The sequence below is a fragment of the Haliotis rufescens genome, unplaced genomic scaffold (assembly GCF_023055435.1).
Source record: "Haliotis rufescens isolate VD_foot unplaced genomic scaffold, xgHalRufe1.0.p SCAF_18, whole genome shotgun sequence".
Lineage (NCBI taxonomy): Eukaryota > Metazoa > Mollusca > Gastropoda > Lepetellida > Haliotidae > Haliotis > Haliotis rufescens.
In genome coordinates, this window is record NW_025963868.1 from 13,174,022 (window position 1) to 13,199,323 (window position 25,302).

Genomic DNA, 25,302 nt, shown 5'->3' on the forward strand with positions numbered 1-25,302 from the left:
ATATCTACACAACACAAATAATTAATTAAAATTGAGTCTAGAGCAATCCTTATCTAGACTTGCCAAAATTAATCATTCAAGGGCTTGAGTGGGACTTGAATATTTTCGCCTGGTTCTGGGAGACAATAAACTTCGATGTATCACACACCAAGCAAACCTGAAATATGGAGGATGCGGTATCAGTAGGAACATCAATAATATTTATAAATAAAGTGGATAACCCAGCGAGCAAGTGATAATACAAATATGTTCACATATATTATTTTGAAGAATATATTTGTTATTTGATTGATTTATAGATGTAAGTTTATACTGTAAACTCGTCATTGAATAAACATCTGTCAATCACGGTGCACGTTTAGTAATCATTAACATTTCCGCCTAAAGAGAGGTGCACACTATATTACAGAACACCAAAGCTTCCTCGAGAAACGGCCTTGAAAACACTGGCGATTACCAGTAAAACATAGGGATATTCTCTGTAACACACATGTGTGTGAGTTGTTATGACATTTTACCATGTAACCATGTATAATTTCGCGCTCTTAATTTTCGAATACTATCAAGGTATTCTTTTCAGTCTTGAAACCACATTGAAGAATTTAAACTTTGCATACCAAGACATCGAACCTACATGTACATATCTGAATAATAAATGAAAACGACTGATGATTAAATATGCAGATATTAGAAGGGTGAAAAGCATATTTCATGTGTGCATCAATATATGACGATCATATGCACGAGTTACCTCCCTTATATCAATGCACTTAAGCGTGAAACAGCTCAGCATCAATAAGTGTGTCAGTGAGTGAGTGAAATGGTTTCAACGCAGCAAATAGCTCTATTTTTTCCTTTATCTATGCTTGTCGTAAGAGGCATCTCATCGTATCCCAATTGCGGGGATCGATGCTCATGATGTCAAACACCGGATTGTCTGGTCCAGACTCGATTATTTACAGGCCGCCGTCATATAGCTGGTATATTGCGTGCGGAACAACAAACAAACAAACCTGGTGTCAACGTGATCATGAGTAGTATAACATATCGGTGTCAACGTATAGACATCTTATAAACGTTGGTTGCCAATGATAATGATGAAGAAGAATATTATCTTCAAGTGGCATTTTAGAAGCTGCAGTACCTTGGAAGATAGAATTTACCATTTGGTTCATGATCAAGTTCTTCATATCACAACGTTTCGTTACAATCAAGTAAGGTTTCAATGCCTGGGCGGACATGGATACACATCTATGATTACATGTACACAGGATTAACTAAACACAAATCAAGTATGAAGACTTTGGTTGGGTTTGCAGAGTGTAGTTGCAGTGCGTGATTCTAAACTCCGGGCAAAACAGAAGAGTGTACATCCATGTTTCATGGTGCCTGAAAATGAAACAAGCAAGAAATTGTCATTCGATGTTGATGTATTTGAAACTGGTATCATTGGCGGTATTCCATGCATCACATCAATGAGTATCTCACAACAGGTGACGTGCATATGACATCTCCACAAACAGGGGGCCACACTGTTACTGTACACAGGGATGAGCACAGGGAAGCGGGTACTGCCATTGACCCGTGAAGATCCGGGTTAGAGTGAGTGAGTGAGTGGGGTTTAACGCCGTTTTTAACAGTATTCAAGTTATGTGGGAAGAAAGCCCGAAGTGATGCAGGTCTCAAACGTTTACCACTTCGGTGAAACCCACGAGCACGGGTATGGTGCTGACAAACCTAGAAACATGATCTAGGCGAACCGAGATTCGAACCCACAATCAAAGGTTTCTGGCGTGCCCACGGGACGCAACTCTGCACAGCGAATCACGGCGCCTTAGACGACTGGGCCAGCCGTGCCCCACTACGGGTTAGAATACTATAGAAGGTCTTCAGCTACCAATTCTTGCCGTAAATGGCGACTATGCTTGTTGTAAGACTGAGGGTAGTCAGGCTTGCTGACTTAATGCAAGTCATCGTTGACCAGTTGCGTGCATCGAGGTCCATGATGTCAATCACTGGGATGTCTGGTCCAGACTCGATTATTTACTTACTGCCGTCATCAAGATGGAATTCAGCTGAGTGCGGCGTTAAACAGCAAACATTCATCGGGACAGTGATGTGCACCACGTGATCAAATAGCCATCAGTCATGTGACAAGACCCACACACCTTGCTTCTATCAAAAATACTGGATATGCAGTAAGTTGGTGTTCAGATTGTGCACACACGTTTAGTGCTGGTTGTCTGGTGACATGTTAATGAACAGCTACTGAGACACGACAAGGTTGCATTGTTGCTCCACAAACATGAGGTCGATAAATATGAGGTCAAAATCGTTTGGAGTTGAATTGCTCTGTCACCGGTAATATTATCGCGCACGTGTCCTCTATGCAAAGGCAGCGAACCTGCAAAGCTGAATGCATGGAATTAAACACATTTTCACAATCACGACTGAAAATTTAATCATCAAAGAGATTTTGGATGCAAGTATTGGAATCTCCAGCCGTGAGTACCAAGAACAGGAGAAAGTATATTTTAAGTGCGCATCAAATATATGACAATCATTCACAAGTTACCTCCCTTATAACAGTGATACCTTCACAGCCAGTTAATGAAGGCGTGAGTGAGTGGGTGATTTTTTACGCCGCCCTTACCACTATTTCATCAATATCACAGCAGGGTTTATGCCATTAAGTCACTGTTCTACTTAGAAATTGAATAATTAAAAACACGACATGTGATTGTTTACCCATCTGGAATACATTACTTACATTAAATATTGACAATGCATCTAGGAAGATTTTACCTTGCCACATTAAACATAAACATTATATGTCCGCACTTGCATTCATGTTTAAAGTTACATTCACATGTACAAACGATGCTTATTCAATGACACCAAAACAATCACTATCAGAATAATTGCCGACAATGTACATGTACGTAAATCTGAGCAAATGTTCACGCTTTCCATACTTGTCTAGACTGAATATATAGATATAGGCGTTTGAGCAAGTACATAAAACACATTTTAGACATTTTGTACGGTGGCCCATACCCGCCACTGGTTGTGTTTCGTGATCAGACAAACTTCTATCAAGATACAGACAAAATTACGGCGGCGCATACCTGTCACTGGTGAGATCATTTTTCACTGTATGCATCTATATTTTATAAGGCGGCCGCCAGATGGCGATATCATTTTTCCCTGTATACCTCTATATTTTATCTGGCGGCCGCCAAATACTTCCACTGGTGAGATAAAATATAGAGGCATATAGTGAAAAATGATCTCACCAGTGACAGGTATGCGCCGCCGTAATTTTGTCTGTATCTTGATAGAAGTTTGTCTGATCACGAAACACAAATATATCCTCAGAACACTTTCAATTAAATCTCCATCATTTATAGAATAGATGAATTCAAGTTTCCTTCCTGGAACATCTCCGAGTGTCTTTCAGCCAAACTCATGACGGGTGTTGAACTCGAGGTATCTTCAAAGGTCTAGCGTATATGGCCTCCACGAACACATCACTGGTCGACACACGTTGCCCAGAGGCGCTCATGGGTTTGTATATTTGCGCATATAATTCTGGAAATATGACATAAAAACAATCATATGAGAAGAGAAACAGCAGAGTGGGCAAGCGGAAAAAAGCGCCAGGTGCTGATGTCGTACCCCGCTAATGACCAGGTTGTTATTCAGTCTTGACACCAACAATGCTTACAGGTCTTTACAGTGTTGTCACTACCCCTAGTGTACAGTACATACACCCTGTGAACTCAAAAGTGTGGTAGGAACACGAATACGATAATAAACCGAAACACAAGAGTCGAAACGTGTTGTGTCACCCTGGCCGAGGGACTTAGTTCCAATGTGCTTCTGTTCACCCAGCAGGGAATGGGTATCCGATATGTGAGGCTTCTCTTGTATACCCTCCAGGGAGTTGAGAATGACAATTGGAATTACAACCGATTAACTGGATGGGGAACAAAGAAACCTGCGGTGTAATGTAAATGAAACTAATAATAAAGTACAAGTATAGGTCTTCACGATCAAGCCCATTTCTGGGTTCCCCGCCGCGATTTTGCTGGAAATCCTTAAAGCGGCGTAAAGCCATACTCAATCACTCAGTCTTCATGAGCTGAATGGGCTTGTGTCTATCGAGACTGCGAGTCATGCATGTAATGAATCTATCAAGCCGACGTTACAAACGTTCAACTACAGAACTAGATATATCTTGCGACCTCCATCGTAGGCTCAATGGACTTAGACGATCTTGGTTAAGTGTGATGTCACAATATGACGTCATGACAGTCGTACATGCCAGCCGATGGTTTGGGCTTTTACAATGCGGACACTGACCAATCAGACAGCTAGCTCCTCTAACGAGGAGTGATAATGCATTTCGCCCTTCATAACTATGCTTGCTGCTGACTTTCACTGAATAAGTTGACATATTCGTCTACACACAGATGAGATCACAACACAATGATTACTGTTTTGGGAATATGTACAGTTCCATTATCGATTGACTTCATTTAAGGTATTAAAAACAAAACCATATCCATTCCAACGTTAGTGTAATGGAATTTGGTACTGATGTACGTAATAGTCGGTTGGCTTCAGGTCGAACATTGGCCCTTTTATAGCTTCTTCCAACTTCTCCTGTCTGCCTCACGCTTGTCACGAATAGCTGATATATCAGGGTGGTGAGATATCAATGTAGCGTATGATCAGCTACGTCACAACTGTTTGTTTGTCAGTGGTTTGACGCCGCACTCAGCAATATTCCAGCTATATGACGGCGGTCTGTAAATAATCGAGTGTGGACCAGACAATCCAGTGATTAATATCATGAGCATTGATCAACGTAATTGGGATACGATGACATGCATCAACCAATTCAGCGAGCCTGACCACCCGATCCCGTTAGTCGCATCTTACGACAAGCATCGTCGCCTTTTACGGCAGGCATGGGTTGATGAAGACCTTTTCTACCCCGGATCTTCATGGGTAACATAATTCGATAAAAATGGTTATGAAATTAATTTCCTTTGTGAAAACATGAACAAAAATGTTTCAGACAAAGATGTTACGCTTGGTGATCGGAATATGACTCAACCTTTGTTCATTGATACTAATGTAAAGACTTTGCGTGGAAAACTACATAAACATTCTGATCCTTCCTTTAATGTTCACACTGTTAGAGAAAAAGTAGATTTAAAATACGGCAGAAGTATAACTTGCAAGTACATATAAAAGCCGTACCTGTGTTGTTGGGGGAGCCCGGCTGTGCGGGTCGGAGGGATATGACGTCAGAGGACCGGAAGTACAGGATGTTTTCCTGCATCACTGAGGATGGACAGAGAAATTAGCATTATTTGTCTTTTGTTATACTTCTATTAAGAATCCGCGTCACGTGGCGAAACAATTCATTTTAATGTAGACCCTGAAATCATGGGACTGACACTGACCTTGAATATTGACTCGTCACATTATCAGTATTGACCTGTCACGTGATGAATATTGACTCGTCTGCAGAGAAAACAAGATGGCGTCTGGTACGAACATTTCACGGTTCGCAGCTAAGTTAGTGTAATGAAACAGAGGACGGTTTAAAGACTTCATAAACTTTAAAGTGATCATGAATTTCGGTGTTTCTAGTTTTTTTAAGTAGAGAAAATGAGGTTCTTCTTGCATTCTCTGCCAAGGTCTTAACCGCATGTGCAAATGTTCTATGTTTATGAAATTTTGTACCAAGATATACATAAGAGGCTACTATTTCCAGTTCCTTATTTTCACATTTGAAGGATACTTTATTAATTCTGACTTCCCCTCCGCCAAACACAATATTTTTTTGTCTCCGCGATATTGACATGTAGCGTCCATTCTGCACTATAATCATGGAAAACATCTAGCGATTTCTGGAGCGAATTACGGCTATCTCAAATCATGACGGTATCATCTGCATATAAAAGAAGTAAAAAGTGCATGCATCATATCAAACAATCATTATTAAGACATTTTAGATTAACTCCATCGCATCCCTTTTCTTTCAAAGTAGATTTCAGATCATTCAGAAAGATTGAAAACAGAAGTGGGGCAAGTTTTCCCCTTTTCTTACTCCAATTACTCGGGAAAATATATGTAACTTTGTTATTACCGAGTACACGTGCCTTAATATTGTTATACATATTCTGTATCAGTCTGAACAAATTGCCTGCTCTTCACACGTAATATATAATCAAGTAAAATCAAGAAAAGCACAATAAAGCGTTTTCCTTTTGTTTATGATATCGGTAAGAGCATGTAAAACAAAGATGTTCTCATATGTTGAGAAATCCTTACGGAATCCTGCTTGGACTGGTGATCATATTTTATTTACCTCTTGGAAGTCGTTTAGTCTTTTATTTTTAATACTAGTAAATAGCTTTCCTAGCAGTTCAAAATAGTAATTGGGCGATAGGAGTTTGGGTCCAAATGTTCACCGTTTTTTTTCTAAATCGGTCTAATAATTCAGATTAGCTTTTCTTCTGGTAGTGAAAAAGTTGAAAGTATTAGTTTAAACAGGTCAGCATAAAGTAATCCAAAATGCTCGAAGGAATCAGTACAGTTGTTTTCTGCGTAATCGAGACCTATTGCTTTATTACGCTTCAGTGATTTTACTGACTGTCTCTCGTCTTCTAACGTGATTTCAGCATTTAGGAATGTTGGTTTTCAAATTAATAGCTTCCTAAGTTTATAGTCTATATCTGTGCGACTATATCTCTATCGTCGTGCTGTGACGCGTTGATGTATGTTAAAACAAATGTTCAATGGTAGGTTCTTTATTATAATTTTGACACAATTTGCAGGGTTTATTATTTTTCAAAATTCTTTAGGGGAGTATCTAGCGTCACGTCTGAGTTCACACTAACTGCATTCTTATGTTTTGTAATATATTTATTTAAACATTTTAGTAAGTTTTCGTGCAATTTCTATAGTTTTACTATTTTATCTATTATGCTCTCATTTTTTTAAACGTTTTCCAGCTTTTGTATAGCATTTTGGAATGTGTTTACATTCAGGGCCAAACCACGGTTTGTGACGCTGATTTGTTAATAGCAACACATCGGTCGGCAAGAGTGGCCCAGTCATCTACGGCGCCGCGATTCGCTGTGCAGAGTAGCGTCCCTTGGGCACGCCAGAAAACATGATTGTGGGTTCGAATCCCTGTTCGCCCCGATTATGTTTCTAGGTTTATCAGCACCATACCCGTGCTCGTTTGTTTCACCGAAGTGGTAAACTCTGAGACCTGCATCACTTCAGGCTTTCATCCCACATTCAGCTGGCACGCCGTGAAATGACTGGAATAATTTTCATCACACACACACGCACACGCACACGCACACACACACACACACACACACACACACACACACACACTCAATAAAATACGTGATTTTACTCAGTTCATCTTTGTCTATATCATAACAGAAAGATTGTGTCAAGTTAATTATAACATCATATGGTATAGGTTTATAGTGTTGGTGGGTGACACATATAGTATCACTAGGTTCCTGTCGTATATCACCGTCCTTTATAGAATTTTGAGGTCTACCTTGCAATTTACCATTGCCAATGCGTCCATTACAGATGAATAAGCCTATTTATTTTACAATTTTATAACATTTTATAGCCATACTTAGTTATTATAGATTCTCGACTCGATTATTTACACACCGCCGTCATATAGCTTTAATATTGCTGAGTGCGGCGTAAAACAACAAGCTAACCATATCTCATTCTTCCAGCAAATGTCAGTCAAAAGTACAGATATCATTTAAATTGCTGGTATTGACTGTATTGTTTTGTAAGTGTCAGTCAGTTCGGTTTACGGCCACTAAGAACTAAATTTCATGGCGTGTTAGATTAAAGTGTGAGAAATGCCGGAAATGTTGCACGGCTCATACCCACGAGCACGAGTATTGTGTTGACAAACCTAGAAACATAATCAGAGGGGAATCTTTGCTTCTGGCACTACGAGCGGACGCACATAGAATTGTGGCGCCTCAGACGACAAGAGCCACCTGTGTCCCCTGTTTTAAATAGGCTCACATAAATATAAGTTGTTATACATTACCTCTCATTCTCGCGCCCTCTAATGTCTTATCACCTATTCAAATATAATCTCACCACCACAGAAAGTTTTACTCACTCACTCACTCACCACATACGTGTACTTGCGCGTAAACATAAGTCAATCCTGCTTGAAATGTCATGGTTACTTGGTTATAAGAGCAGAGACTATATTTAGGCTGTTTATCGAGTGGGTGGTGGAGTGTGGACTGTAGATATTACTTCCTTGTCTTACAAACACGGGTTCGTGATTCAAATGTAGCTACATTGTCGACAAGGTTTAGTGTGTGAGTTGATTGTATTGTATTGAGACGTCGCTTATGGCCCAGTGTTACAGCTCATAACGACACGTGCTGGCGTAGTGAACACAACAGAGAGTCGAATACCTATGACTGGAGTACAGATACATTGACTGTGTGTGTGACAGTACATGAGTTCAATAGTATTGACGGGTTTAGTTTTGTGAGGAGGATCAGTGACATGAGGAGGTAAAACGTTTTATTGGGACGTGACAAAGTCATTTGGGGAAAATCTGCTGCTGTGAATCCTAAATAACCGGTTTCCCATGACTGTGTTGACATGGATGTTCCACTTACAATCTTGGTTTTGATGGCGTGCGGGTTGATGACATACATCAAGGGTGAGTTGTAGTTGAAGTTTATCGCGTTTTGATATATATCTGTAATAGGACATATCTCAATAATCTTGCCATGATTTCAAGGAATTTTCAAATATGTTTTGTCAGTGGGGTGTTTCAAATAACAATGACATGCCTCTGATTCAAGCAGCCGCAAGGAAATATTAACATATTATTTTGCTAAATGACTTTCATTCAAATGCTGTTTCTCAATCCATCTTGCAACATTGGTGACGTTGGATAATGCATACTATAAAATTGCCACTGACGTTCAGTTTTTAAATATGCACTATAGTCTCACAGCAAAAAAAATGCAGTTTCCGGTATCCGGATACCTGCCGGATACCACCGGACACTTACCCAAAACGCGTCCGGGTATCCGGTGGCAGATACCTTGCCGGATACCAGATCTGTGGTATCCGGCATGGACACCTCACCGGAAAGTATGTCACCTAGAATCCGGGTATCCGGCACCGGATACCTCACCGGATACCTCAATCTGGGTGTCCAGGGATCCGGCACCGGATACCCCATTCTGAGTTTCCAAAAACATGTCACAATTTGGGGGATGCATTTTGTTCAATTAAGTGTGAAACACCTAAAAATATATTGGAAACTAACCATGAAAATTGAACATTGCTGAAGGTATCCGGCAGGTATCCGGCAGGTATCCGGCAGGTATCCGGATGCAATTTTTCGAGATGTCTTTCTCCTAGTAAATAATGTTAGCCTGGGCATAGCAGATAGCTGTAGTAATATTCTGTGCTATTTTAGTTGTAAATATCCCCTTGAAGTTGAGATCTATGGGCATGTACTTTTGGTGAAAACATTTTTCAAGTTCATATATATTTCAATTTAGATGTTCAGCGTATTAAATGAAAAGCATTCAGTCCTGGTATGATGGTATCCTTACATATCATCTTCATATTCCCAGTTTGTTTTAGCCTAGTGGTTGAAGCATTCGATTCACCACATCGGTACATTGCTTGGTGTCACCCATCATGATATTGTTGGAATTTTGCTCATAAAGTGGCATAACACCATACTCACTCTGACAAAAAAATGAAAGTCATTGGCTATGTGCTCACTTGGGCCTTTGTTCCTGGAGAGATTAAAAGTTTATTTTGGAACTGTATCAATACTTGTTACATCTTGACAGACGAGTTTCATTGAAGTTCGAAACAGAATATCATTAACCCAAATGGGTGCATAAGACTAATGGCATCCACAGAAAACACCTAATAAAGTACTGGTACATAAAAATATCAATGTAACTTTTCTACTGACATGGAACTAAAAACTTCGTTCAGTGAGCTGTATTAATTGTAGGAAAACATTCAGGGCATTAGTATATTTGATATATGTTAGCACCTATGTTATGAATGATCAATATCATATTTCTTTAAAGAAGCAAAACAAAAAAATTGTTAAGATAAAAAATCATATTTATTGATTTTATGACATTTCATTGGTTCAGTAACCAGAGGTGTTTGCAAGAACATTCAAAAACAGAAACAGATGCTTCAATGCCATTTTCTAAATAAACAAATTAGTCAAATCTCAGAAGAATTTCAAGGTAGAAGAATATCTAAAGTCAATTATGTTTGTGCAGTAAACCACAAAAGTCATTCAGATTTGTATAGTCAGCGTCAGTGTACACCACATAAACAGTCTCACTGCTGTGGTATTGATTCCTTTAGACTTGATTTATGTCGTAATAAAACAACCTACAGAATCACACTGATGTGGCATTATTCATTCAGAATCATCACTTTCTGAGGTGAACCTGTTAGTTGTTCTGGGGAGGATTATTCATCATCCGGAGAGTCCTTTGTATGACTTGTCTGATCTGGTGTCATTGTGAAATCCAGGTGCCTGAAACAATTTATAACATCTTTAAAAGCTTGTTATTAAAAATATAAGAAACACACATATATTGACAAAGGGTAAAAATTTGGTTTCTCAATGAGTAAGGTAATGACAATTTATCAAGCAACTGTTAACCAAACCATGTTAACCAATGTAAAAAAGCCATAGCAAACAGTAAATTGTACAGAAAATACAAAATTGTAATTGATCTTCTGAAAACAATTCCTGTAGTGCCATAAGGCAGGCTCACCTGAATTTTTCTCAAATGTTTGCATTACATCAAAACATAAGGAAAGGTAAACAAGGCAATGCAAATTGCATAAAATAGGTTCTTATACATAAAAACAGAACTAAAGTATTTGACGTAATAAGCGCCTCGCTCTAATAAGCGCCCATGGGAATATTTGCTAATATATTGGCTAGTGAACAATCCCAATTAGGACCCTTTCCAATTAATCAATGTATACAAGACTTATTTATTTGCGTATAATAGACACTTGTGTGTGATATGCATTATCATATTTTTATCATTTATCCTATCTTTAATTCAGATTAACAATAACGGCAAAAACTGCCAAATATATTGGTCAAGTGTAATCATAATTTAAGTAGTTCTATTTGGTTTTGGAACTTTTCAAGGGTAATTGTAAATCATTTGATTGTTATAAAGTTACACAGTATTGCATCTATCGTCTGTTTCTAAATACAGTGGAACCTATCTTTGACTTGTGTGACATAATTGAATCATACCCCAAGTTCATTATGCATTGTTATGCATCTGCACAGAGTGGTCAAAGTCCTTGTCACACACATAGTTTGCTACAAGGCAGAATCCAATAAGTACAGTTGAGACATCAGGCTGTATCCAGACAAACTGTCTGATAACCTCAAGTATGGTCTTGGTCGCATCAAGGGATGTAGCTAATCCTAAATAAACATTAAACAAGTGGCATAATCTCTTCTACAGAACACTTGATCAAAGCCTGCCCCACCTTTGATGTTTATCATCTCGTTACGCTCACAACAGCTCATTAGCAAGATGAGCTCAATGTCAACTCATGGTGGATTAGGGATTAACAGGGCAATTAGTGTCAGGTGGGTATTATCACTTGCAATTGTCTGTTAATTACTTAATTGAGTAGTGACGGCTTAATTAGTTTCCAACCACACTGACTGTTATGCTACTTATCAAGTCAGTTTACTGGTACATGTGTCTGTGGACCAAGGAAATGTATCATACCAGATACTTAAAAAGTTCTACTCATAAGTAATAAAATAATGACAGTTTTGATATGCAATTCTCCCTACAAAGACATTTAACATTTGATATACATAAACTGTCTGTTGAAACTATGATGATGCTAATATACAAGTCGCACTAAACAACCTATTCATATACTGGTACCTAGCCAAACAAACATTTTATTTTCATGTGTCTGCACATGCTTGTACACATATACCTCTACTGGCATATCACACATACAAACAATCATTAGATGGATGTAATCGTTCAAAAATATTTTACATACAAAAACAAGTGAACAGATTCTGTAATAGCATGGTTAATATTGGGAGATGTTTTAGCATTTCCATTTTCACAGAATCGAAGGCATATCCTTTCATGACTCAGATCAGCTTGTAGTGATTTAAATTCACATAAAACTGATTCATGTCAAATGACCTATCCCGCATGTGCGGGACCTGTTATAAAAATACCATTCATTACTTATTTGTGTGTCCAAATTATGCTATTATTAGAAATAATAGGTATTATTATACAGTATGGATATGATATAAGAAAGCTTTATATGGAATTGTTGAAAATTATGTACAGGAAAACATTGAAATAAATCAATCAATACGTGCATTTATCTCAGAATCTGGTAGATTTAATCAATATGGACTTCTCCTTCATTATCTACTTATAATCAGATGATTACATTATTGCTCAACTGATAGTTTGCAATAGTATAGAATTAGTATTTTATTAATACTTATTTTGTATTTCAGCATCATTTAGATAAGCCATCGGCTTGTTTGCAAATCCAGTTCACTATAAAAAAAATATATGTTTAAAACACATGTAGTAGAACATATTGCAATAGTTAAGACCCGAAAAGAAGTTATGTGTAGGATCTTCAAAATGGTATCCACAAGAGCAGGTTGTAGAATCATGTTGGTGTTTGTTGTTTAACTCTGCACTCAGCCATATTCCAGCAATATGACGGCGGTCTGTAAATAATCAAGTCTGGACCAGTCTATCCAGTGATTGACATCATGAGCATCGATCCACACAATTGGGATACAATGACATGGATCAACCAAGTCAGGGAGCCTGATCACCCGATCCATTAAGTTATCTCTCACAACTAGCATAGGTTGATCATGTTGATGGGGACTAACTTCAACCTGGAATCCCCACGTGAGTAAGTATGCGGCTGTTAGCTTTGTTTGATGTTTAACGCCACACTCAGCAATATCGCAGCTATGTGGCAGGAATCAAACCTGGGTCTTCAGCACGAAGAGTGAACGCTTCAACCGCTAGGCTACCCCACCACCAAAAATTCCCCCATGATAAAGTTGTCATCATGGTTATTGTTCAACTAGTTCAAGTGAAAATGTTCATACCCTTAAAATGTCTTTTCTTCCACTTCACGATGATCTCTGATGCAAAACTTCCCTGTTATTAAAGCTGTTCTTGATTCTTCACATCTGGAAAAATATGTTGAGGCTATTAATCATTCTCACAGAGTACAGGGAGTATATGAAATAAGACAGTGAGTCACATTAGCATACAAATTATCCAGTTAAAGTAAACATATTTCTACATTATATACATAAGCAAATACTAACATATGATAGACAGGCTACTTGTCATATAAAAATATAATTATACATTTACTTACATGTTGGCTATAAAAGTTAATGTGTAACATGTGACAGGCTTACATGTGGTAAATTACTTTAATACGTGATCATTGTAATATTCACATATTCCTTACCTTAATGTGTCACTTCAGCTGCCAGCATGACCTCAGCTGCAATCTCAATATTTGGCCAGTTTTGACGAAATAACCGATCGTGTTTAGTGTATAAGCTGGGCCTCGTCTCTAATATAACTTGGCGCAAGTTGACGACGCGCATAGAGAGCAGGGAACCAGCTTATGTCGTGTTAACCTGGTTCCCGGCTCCCTATGCGCGTCGTCAACTTGCGCCAAACAATAATGTGATATTAGAGACGGGGCCCAGCTTAGTGTTAACCCGGAACAAGCCATTTTACCCATATTCCCCTACGGTCCAGGGCGCCATTTTAGAACATGGATGTAAACAAACCTCGTGTATCGATATACACTGTGATTCTTGATTACGATAAGCTTACCTCGTGTATCGATACATTGTTCTCATTCACCTCCACCACGGAAATGCCGGCCGAAGTTCCTCTCAGCCATCCACAACGCGGAAGTCAACAGTATTTGGAAAGGCGATTGGCATTGCCAGGTACGTAGCAGGGCTTCGAGGCCTTATGATTTTTGTGCAGAGATCTTATGGAACGGATTGATGTAGATATTTTCCTGCTCTACATACTTTACCGTAAACGCCAAGGGTCCTTTTTTTAGTATTATGGTCAACTGTTTGTTAGCATAAGAGGCGTAATGGATTTGTGGTCAAAACAAGATGATCCAAATTAGATCCGCTTTTTTATAGATAATGAAGAAAAGTACCAAGATCTAGGAACGATTATTAACTCTTAACTTTCGTGGGATGCTAATACAGATTATAATTTACAATAATGGCCACCAAAGACTTTTTTTTTTACGCTAAGGATATTGTTATAATTACACTATTATGTCCTTGTTTTGTATAAGCTTCATAACTTAATCATTCAATATTTCATGGAATGACACTGACCTTGGCGAGGATCTTTTTTGCAACAAGTGATTCCTTATGTAAAGTGTATGTTGAATGACCCTGGCTTTGTTGTCAAATAATTGTTTGACAGTTGTTAAATATGGGGTTATGTTTTATCTCTGAATGTTTGGGATGAAATATTTTAATAAGGACAGTTCTAAGTTGGAAACTCAACTGGGGCCTTTTCAATTGAATTCAATGTACAGCATGTACAGTTTGGACATTTCTCTAATGTGAATGCTACTTATGTTTGCAGAATGTCTGGATGAATGAATGAGTCAGTCATCTGCACAGCATCAATGGAAAAAGGGAAGCAATGAGGAACAAGAGAAGAGTAGCAGTGAGTGGTAAATATTTGAAATTATTCTGTTTGGTTCATCATGTTCATGTAGCTATTCTGCAAATATTTCTTCAGTTTGCTTGTTCTTTATCACCTGTTGGCATGGATGGCCTAATTATCAAAGGCACTACAACTTGCTGTGCATAGTTGCATCTCTTGGGCTTGACAGAAACCGATGGTCGTGGGTTTGATTCAAGGGTAGCATCATACACTTGCTTGTGGGTTTCATCAAAGTGGTAAACATGTAAGACCTGCATCACTTCGGGCTTTCTTCCCACATCAAGCTTACATGCCGTGATATAACTGGAATACTGTTCAAAGAGGCGTTAAACCCAATTCACTCATTTAACACCACATCCAGCAATAGTTCGGCTAAATGACAAGGATTATAAATTAATCAAATCTCAAATCTCAACTAGACAAACCAGAGATTAATGTTATGAGCTCGATCCAGACGCACCGATGATGACTGTTATGGACAACATCCCATGTTATTGGGTACGATTACGAGCTTTCAATGAGCCCACTTGCTACCTCATCTATTACTTTGGCTTGTATGGCAAGCATAGGTTGCTAGGAACATTTTTAAGAGATGTCAGTTAATGATTGTTTCAACTCATCAGCATGGAACAATATATATCTCAAATGTTTGGTATATAACAAAACTCAAAGATGATAAATTAAGTGAATTTGCTGCCTTTTATCTGTAAGTACATGTTGCAACAATTCTTTTCTTTTGCTACAATCTTTATACATAATTTTGCAGAAACTGAAGTCCAGCTTGAGATACCCGGATGACAGGTTGACAGTCTGGAAGGACCCTTCCAGATATTCGAAGTGATTGGCAGACAGCGATGAGGAGAGTCCTGTTATTTCAATGGGAGCCTACCGAGAAGTTATATGCCAATTGACACTGGGACACACTCACAAAGGGTGGTCAGGCAAATGTGAGAAGACCAACCAATGCCAAGTCGGAGTGGGATCCTTCAAGGACGTTGAAGAAATTATTGTCTTTGGCCATGTGGTAATCACTTGAAAGGAATGATGTTTGCGACTACTTGTCTATAAATGTGGACCCAAACACCAAATAGAATGTTCACAATTCTACTAACACAATGCAACAGGGATAGAGCCCATCTGGCCTCCCCTCATCCTGGTTCCTGTTTTTCCATGGCAATATAGAAGGAAAAGGATGTTTGAGGGCAAGTAACTCTGAACTGGTGAGCATGGTCTGCTGATGCTTTCAAGCGAACAGTTATCCCGCTCTGTTATGAGTATTGAAGAATAGGAGGAAAGTGCATACTGCGTCAGGAACCATTATATGAACACTGTTCAATGTGTGATATATGCATATAAATAAAAGAAATTGATAATTTGTTTGTTGTTTGTTTCTTTAGCCAGCTGTGTAAATGGGGATTTTCCAATATTTTGCCTCAGTTTGATAGCCACAGTTATCGTATAAAACCATGCATTGCTTGGACATCTTTGGAATAACACATTGATCTGCTATGTCAAAGGTCAATGTCACAGCCAGACAAAAAAATTGTTAATGGCCAAACTCTTCCTTAGGGCAGGGATAGAAGTTGGCAACAGGTCATACACTTACTTTTTATCCCCCGGCATATAATACGGGGGATATAGTGATCAGCCTGTCTGTCCGTCTGTCCGTAATCATTTCCTTTTCCGGGGCAGGATTCCCAAACCATTCAGTGTATTTGATCGAAACTTGGCAACTCTTATCAGGCACATACTGAAGTGGTGCCTTTTGATATTTTGGGATTTTTCTAATTTTTATTTTTTAATTTTTTTATGGAATGAAGTTGGACATAGACTCAATTGGGGATGGGGTTCGTTTCCGGGGCAGAATTCGAAAACCATTCAGTGTATTTGATCGAAACTTGGCAACTCTTATCAGGCACATACTGAAGTGGTGCCTTTTGATATTTTGGGATTTTTCTAATTTTTATTTTTTTAAATTTTTATTGAATGAAGTTGGACATAGACTCAATTGGGGATGGGGTTCGTTTCCGGGGCAGAATTCGAAAACCATTCAGTGTATTTGATCGAAACTTGGCAAAGCTATCATGCACATACTGAAGTGGTGCCTTTCAAATTTTGGGATTTTTCTAATTTTTATTTTTTATTTTTTTTTAATGGAATCAAGTTGGACATAGACTCAATTGGGGATGAGGTTCATTTCTGGGGCAGAATTAGAAAAACATTCAATGTATTTGATCGAAACTTGGCATTCATATGGATGTGACCATGGTGGATCTTTTGTGGGTAAACAATGTATGCTTCTTAAAGAACATTCAACTGTTGACTCATTACATACAGAAATGCACTAGTGGTTACTTTACAGACAGCTGCCGGGGGGATATGTCATCTTTCTGATGACTCTTGTTCTCTAATGTGCCTTTTCCCGCAGAAGTCTAAATAACTCTTATACACATAGTTGTATATCATTGTCATATGTTTGTCAATATTACACTGAATGAAGCACTTTACAATTGTTTTTTTGAAATAGTCGCAACTGATATTGAAGGTCAATTTAGCTTTCAATGTCTTTCAGTAAAAATGTTCACAGTAACTGAGGAACAGCTCTCTGTAGTGTGATGAAATCTGGTACATGTCACCCTCAGAGTGAGGCATATTGTGTTTCAAACTTAAATGAAGCTGGTATGCTCATAACAAGTATTTGTACCTTTACAAATATTCATATTATCATCTCACTAGGACCAAAGGCCCAAGTGAGCACACAGTCGAAGAGTTTATACTTTCACTCAGAATAATCTGGAATTCTCAACATGAAATTTAAGGATATCATCATACATGTATTAGAACTGATGTTTGTTCATTAAACAGCTTAACACCTAAAAAGAATTATAGATGAAATTGAAAAAAATTGTCTTCTCCAAAAGTACATGCCCATAGATCTCAACTTTAAGGGGATATTTACAACTAAAATGACACAGAATATTACTACAGCTATCTGATATGCCCAGGCTAACATTATTTACCAGAAATAAGACATCTCGAAAAATTGCATCCGGATACCTGCCGGATACCTGCCGGATACCTTCAGCAATGTTCAATTTTCATGGTTAGTTTCCAATATATATTTAGGTGTTTCACGCTTAATTGAACAAAATGCACCCCCATATTGTGACATGTTTTTGGAAACTCAGAATGAGGTATCCGGTGCCGGATTCTTGGTATCCGGTGCGGATCCTTGGACACCCAGATTGAGGTATCCGGTGAGGTATCCGGTGCCGGATACCCGGATTCCAGGTGGCATACTTTCAGGTGAGGTGTCCATGCCGGATACCACGGATCTGGTATCCGGCAAGGTATCTGCCACCGGATACCCGGACGCGTTTTGGGTAAGTGTCCGGTGGTATCCGGCAGGTATCCGGATACCGGAAACTGCATTTTTTTTGCTGTGTCTATAACCCTTTCTAAATGACAACAAATGCACAGTAAACTTTCTCTCTAAATCTGAAAACATACATAAGTACGTGAATATGTAATATGTCTATACCTGGCCGGGGCACGGGTGGCACAGATGTCTAAGGCGCTGCAATTAGTTGTGCCGAGTTGCGTCATCTATGTACGCCAGACACCTATGATTGTGAGTTCAAATCCCCGTTCAATTATGTTTCTAGGTTTGTCAGTACCATACCCATGCTTGTGGGTAAACGTCTGAGACCTGTATCACTTCGGGCTTTCCTCCCACATTAAGCTGAAACGCCGTGACATAACTGAAACACTGTTCAAAGTGGCGTTGACCCAAACTCACTCACTGTACACCTGTCAGGGCAGTGGGGTAGCTTGATAGTTAATTAGTTCACTCGTCATGCCGAAGGCACTGATTTGATTCTCTACATTGGTAAACGGGGCGAAGGCCATTTTCGTGCCCCCACCTATCTCGATAGGAAAAGCAGCATATATAACCATTCTCATTTTCTCATATACATTGACCATATGTTTTGTTATTCCTTTTTAGTAGACATTCTTTTCTTCCTCTTTTTATAACACATTTTAACTAACATAGTGACTGTTAATAGTAGGATCTTGTCTGGAAGGTTGTTTAATTCTTTTTATAAACCCCCCAGTGACGTCATCCTATGCTTCTTAAGTCGATTAAATCTGATCAACAGGGATGTTGTGATATCACTGGGATTGTATATGACATGCCAGGAATATGTGCTATATAATATGCTATAATATCCCGTTTTTTTTATTTATACAACTTCCGTTTAGCTTGTAACATATCAATGTTTCTCGCTAGAAATTTATTTTGCATTTCAACACAATGTAATGAAATGTGAAATCAAATGACAACTGTTTCCGTAATATTCCCGAGGATCGAACACGTAAGCTTCGTATCTGTAGCCCAGTAAGTGTATCACTCGGCTACAGAGGCGCTGATAAATAACAATGCTATTAAGAATTTTATAAATACCGTAACAGATATTGTATGTCGTTTTCCTGAGGTTCATGGAAAGCATGTACGAAACATAACATGTTGATAAATGTTGCTTTAAGTTTCTTTTTTGCAGTTTATATGTTAGATAAAACACTTCCCCTCGGGGTGTTATGATATTTAAAACCCTTATCCTTGGGGTAAAACGCCCCTCACTTTCATCACTCGGATGCGGGTTTTAAATATCATAAAAACCGTCGGACGTGATTTATCCTACACATTAAACGGTGTATAGTAATTCGATACAGAATACTATCTGCATTCAATTTCATGAAGTTTCGATAGGTATCAAGAACAAAATCGTTATATGAACCATGAGTCTGTGGGACAAAGGCACTCGCCCATAGCCTGTGCATAACAAACAAGTGTCAGGCGCCGTGATATGTAGAACTTGACGTGTGTGCAGCTCACTCGCACCGACAAATAAGAAACAGAGATATTATTTGTTCTATTCAACGAGTATTTTGGCAGAATAAATACCTATAGCTATTTAAATTTGGACATATTGTTTTTAATTCATTTCAGAAAAAGTGATAATCATTATCAGATGTATCAGAAATTGTGTGATATATCTATCATGTTGTTTTGTTGCAACTTACGTGTGAGGATCGGCTGGTCGTGAGTTCAAATCCCAGTTCGCCTTTGCTGTATGTCTTTCTGTGTCAGCACAAGGGCCTACTGAGCTGAGTATTGGTGCTCACGAGGAGTGTGGGACGTTCAGTGCAATTTGTAGCAGTAACAATGCGTTCCGCGTTAGAATGCGAGTGGTATAGAATCTAGCGAGGGACACATAAAACCCCATGCACCCTAAGTGTTCCTGCTACAACGAAATTATCTCACCGACATGGTTTAATATGACGTTATAAAAACAAGTAAATCAAATTAAAAATTGATAGAAAACAGCTGTTCGATTGAGCTAATGTTAACTTTCACTTTGTCAGGTGACTTCAAATGACTCGGAAGACCGTGCGGCTGTAAAAAAATCGCTATGCTCTCACATTTTGTGTCATGTTTCTAGACACCCTATATGTTTCTGCCCCGCAATGTGCCCCCCTACACATAATCTCGGATAATGAATCAAAGTGAATTAATATTTCATTTCCGTTTACAGTCAAATACAACTGGGCAGTGGATATCGGCATAAAGTGGCTATGTTAAAAAAGTTTGATCTTGTTGGTGGCATATACATAATGTTTCCGCGCATCGCATACTCAATACAATTCGCGAATCTGAAAACAAACAATGTTAATCGAGACTGTCAAATACACAACGCATCAGTCATTTTCTCAAGCACTCTGTCTACTGAACTCTCACAACTGACGCCACTGTTGCATAATGTTTTTAAATTGCCTTTTTAAATTGCTACAGGTTCGACCTCCCTACAACTAAAAAGTTCCCCAGCAACAGCATCGCCAGACCAGCCGTACACCTTGATGTGTAGCAGTAGTGGCAGTACTGGAGGAATGATTTAATCTTTCGTTCAACCTATGTATCAAATACACAATGTCGGGTAGAAACATCACAACCAACCAATTACATAGATCTGTCAGGACGTATCAATGTAACCTGTAGTTACAACAAGTACAATGTGACTCTCAGGATCCTCACGTCGATAGATAATGGATCTGTGTGGTGGTGTCGGGATGATGTGACTGGTCAGGAGAGCAACATATGGACAATACGTGAGTATGTTATGGTTTGTTTGAACCATTAAACAGTGTTACCTGTTTAAGCAAATTGGTCAATTATTGAGATACTTGTATAATCTTAGCATTTAACACGAGCGGAAATTGAAATAACTAATTGAATGACTGATACTATTTTGTATTATTCGTCATTACAGGTGTTTAATATTGATGAACACAGCAATATATGAATAAGTGAAAAACTGAGAAAATGTCCAGGCCGCTTCAAGCTACTAGTATATGTTTCTAAAATACAGAAAATAGAAGTACCTCTGCCGTGTCTCTAGTGTGCAGTACTGGGTAACGACATACTGTTCCTTGATGTATTACTGATGAAGGCTAGGTTTTGACATCACATTTCTACCTGATCGAAATTTTCAAATGGTCATTAATGTTTTTGTTAATAATGTTCACCATAAGCATTTGAGAAACATCAAAATATGTAATTCAATTTACAGCCAATGCAACTACAACCAAAGAAATGGTTTACATAATGATTCCTTTTACTCCCAGTAGAAAGCGACTGTTGTTATTACTTCATAGATAGTCAGTGCACACGCAAAACTGTGAATGATTATGAATGTTACTGAGCATGGTTATAATTGAATGAACCTACTTCTAAATAACTGATAAAAACAATGTCCACTGTACGATTACGACTCATATGAGCATATGTTTATGAATCACTATCAGGTGTTGGCGAAAAGGTGAGCATATCCTGCCCCGACTGGTACCCGTCACAAACACATGCAAAGAACTGTGTTTAGATCCCACAATGAAAACTGAATACCCTCTTAGGGGTATTTTATTGTTTAAAATGTATATAATCTCAACATTCCAGTATTTGATTTTGTGAACGTAATTTGAACAAGAGAATATTCAGAAGTTTCATTTCATAATTAACTTTCTTCTTCAGAATGTTCAAGAAATTGAAGAGCTGTACCTGCGAAAGTGTAAAAAGCAAATAACGGTTACACGCCTTTGCGTCTAGGGTGTCCAAGTAAAACCAAATCAGTTCATACTTCTCTCTATCTAATCATGGTTGCATCCTGCAGTAGAAATAAAAGCATATCTAGTATTTTTGGATCCGAAGCTGTTGTTGAAATATGATCATGGGATTGATCACTGAAACAGTTTCAGCTTCTTCAGCCATCTCACCATGTCAACCCTTTTTTCTGTCTGCTGCAGGATTTCATAATCCAATGATGACATGTCCTTCACGCTCTTTTTAATGTAAATAAAACGACGTTCTTACTCAAACCTCTCCGTGGAAGTCTGCTGTAAACACACTGCGTCCTTCCTGTCAGGTCGGACAAGGCAGTATAACTATCAAATGTCTCTATTTAGTATAATCCCAACTTTCTTCATGAACATGTTATGATCTCACGGTTAAGATTTTAAACACAATTCGAAACATGTTTAGGCCTCTCAACGTATTAACTGGGTGATGATGTGATTATGTAGTGAGATCATTGTCCCTTTCTTTACACACTTCTGTTAGGATTTAAACACTATCCTATGCACGTTTAGAGCTAAATACCTATTTACTGATGCTAACCTAATCGCGAACTATACATACACAAAGAAAAAAAGTTAAGCACACCCTAATATATACTGAACCAAATTAAAAACTTCACAATCCTATTTTTTTTACATTTGACCAGTTATCATTGTGGGCCCTTTTTGTGTAGTTAAACAGTAATGGCCACCTATTGTCTTCAGATAACACCCGTTATGTGCAGGTGAATCGATCAAAATCATGTGCACAGCACTATAGTGGCAAACGTGTTTTTTCACGTGCAACTGGTCACGTGGCCATAATACCGCACGTGTTTTCAGCCATACTTGTTAGCAGTCATTAACAAAAAAAGAAAAACACAAGAAAACAAAAGTCTTTACGGCCATTTTTCATGCCACGCTTTTAAAATGTGCAATGTGAACGTGCGATCGGCATGTTGCAGACGGAAACGTCCGTAGCTGAAGTCGCAAGGACGATTGGTTGTAGTCTACGGACTGTTTATGATTTATCGAGGTCGACCACGTGTGACGTCACATGCAGAGGATCGCCAGATTGTCTTACGTCACCTCCATAACCGATTTTTGACGGCTACATCAACCAGAAATGAACTGTTTAGGGGTAGACTGAGTGCGCAAACTGTTCGAAACTGTCTGAGAACTGCTCACCTTCAAGCACAACAGCCATACTGCGTGCCGATTCTGACTCAATTACACAGACGTCACTTACGATGGAATTGGAATTGGAATCATGTCGTCTTCAGTGATGAATACCGATTTAATCTTCGATTTGCTGATGGTAGGGCGAGGGTGTGGAGGCGCCGTCATGAACGTTACGCCCAGTGTTGCGTACAGGAAGTTGACAGATTTCGAGGTGGAAGTGTCATGGTGTGGGGTGCTTTCTGTGGCAATGCACGTTCCAGGCTACTTGTCATCCGTGGCAACCTCAACGCTGCTGCTTACCGCGACCAGGTACTGGCACCAGAACTTCTGCCTTTTACGGCAGCACATAGACCCGGTTTGATCTTTCAACACGACAATGCCAGACCCCACACAGCAATTTTGACAAGGAATTTCCTTCAGAATGCGGGAGTCAACGTCATGGACTAGCCGTCAAGGTCTCCTGACCTCAATCCCATCGAACACGTCTGGGATGCTTTTGGCAGCAGTCTGCGCACTATCCAGAACCAACCACAGAATTTGCAAGATATTGGCAGCATTTTGCAGCAACATTGGCGTCGTCTTCCCAATCATGTGTTCACAAGCATTACAAGGTCCATGCGGAGGCGTTGTGTGACAGTTGTCAACGCACTTGGTGGCCATACACGCTACTGAACTTGTGTGCCATCAGATTCTTGTGCTTGGGACTTATGATTTAAACTGTTGATGTTATTACCGAATACCGTAGGTGCTTGTAACAAATTATGGTTACCACCGTTAATTAAAATCCTTCTTTGGACATTAATGATTAAAATTACCTTCTCTGATACATTTGTCCGTTGTATATCATAAATGGGATTACTTTTAAAAATGTGAAGTTTTTAATTTGACTCCCAATATTTGTAACAGTCATGAAATATATAACTACGCGAAGAATTATGTTTTCTCAAGATGATGTAATCAGTCATGGATAACGAAAGCTCACGTGCCATGCATGGTTTGCCCGTGCAGCATGCTACCCTCGGGTATCTCTAAAAGCAGTATATCCAAACGTTAAAATTGCTTTCTTAAGCTTGGTTTTAAACAGTTATTCCATGACTTTGTGTGACCATGGCACGAAGGCGATTGTCAAACGCCAGAAGATGGCAAATAATCGGCATGCATAACGCAGGAATATCTTGTAATGTCATTGGTCGGAATTTGGGGTATCATCACACTGTCGTAAACCGTTTAGTCGAGAAACATGCTCAGAACGGTGATGTACAGGACCGTCCAAGATCCCAGAAGACCTCCTGTGACGACACATCGCGAAAACAGGGACCTGTTTCGTCTCATACGCCGAGAACCCTTTTTAACAAGTTCCCAGAACCGTCAGGAACCGACTGAAAGCAGCAGGGTTGAGGGCTAGACGAGTCATAAAGCGTCCCTTGTTCAGAGATCACCACAAAGATGCTGGTTTAGCATGGTGTACTGCGCGACAGAACTGGAATCTGAGAACTTGGAAACGGATCCCTTGGTCAGACGATAGTCGCTTTCTGCTCCACGTCACTGATGGGAGAACGGGAGTTTGGTGGCACGGCCTACACGGCCTACACCCCTAGGAACATTAAGCCGACTGTTGCATACCGCTTGGGCTCGGTAATGTTGTTTTGTTTTTGTTTTTTTGTTGTCTTTTTTTTGTTTTTTTGTTTTTGTTTTTTGTTGTTGTTGTTGTTTGTTTTGTTTGTTTGTTGTTTTTTTTTTGGGGGGGGGGGTACCTCTCATGGTTGCAGGTTGGATTTGGTCACCATAACAGGCAACTTAACAGGGCTCAGTACATCCGGAACGTTTGGAGGCCAGTCGTCTTGCCTCATTTTAAAAATCGCCCTCTTGCTACTCGACCTCAGTACATGGATGATAATGCCAGGCCTCATCGTGCGCATGCAGCCGTGGATTACATGAGGGCCAATGCTATAACCACTCTACCCTGGTCAGCAATGAGCCCAGATTTAAAACCCCCTTGAACATGTTTTGGATATTCTGGGGCGACGCGTACAGGCACGAGATCCTCCTGTTCAAGATTTACGCCAAATGGAAGCAG

At 39.1% G+C, this 25,302-nt stretch overlaps 2 protein-coding genes across 3 annotated transcripts in view; both read right to left on the reverse strand.

The window, feature by feature from the left end:
* Positions 1 to 25,302, reverse strand: part of LOC124121871 — a 247,368-nt gene that overhangs the window by 124,123 nt on the left and 97,943 nt on the right. The gene's annotated exons all lie outside the window — the stretch shown is intronic.
* LOC124125588 overlaps positions 1 to 25,302 on the reverse strand; it is a 91,548-nt gene that overhangs the window by 28,673 nt on the left and 37,573 nt on the right. The window lies entirely within an intron of this gene.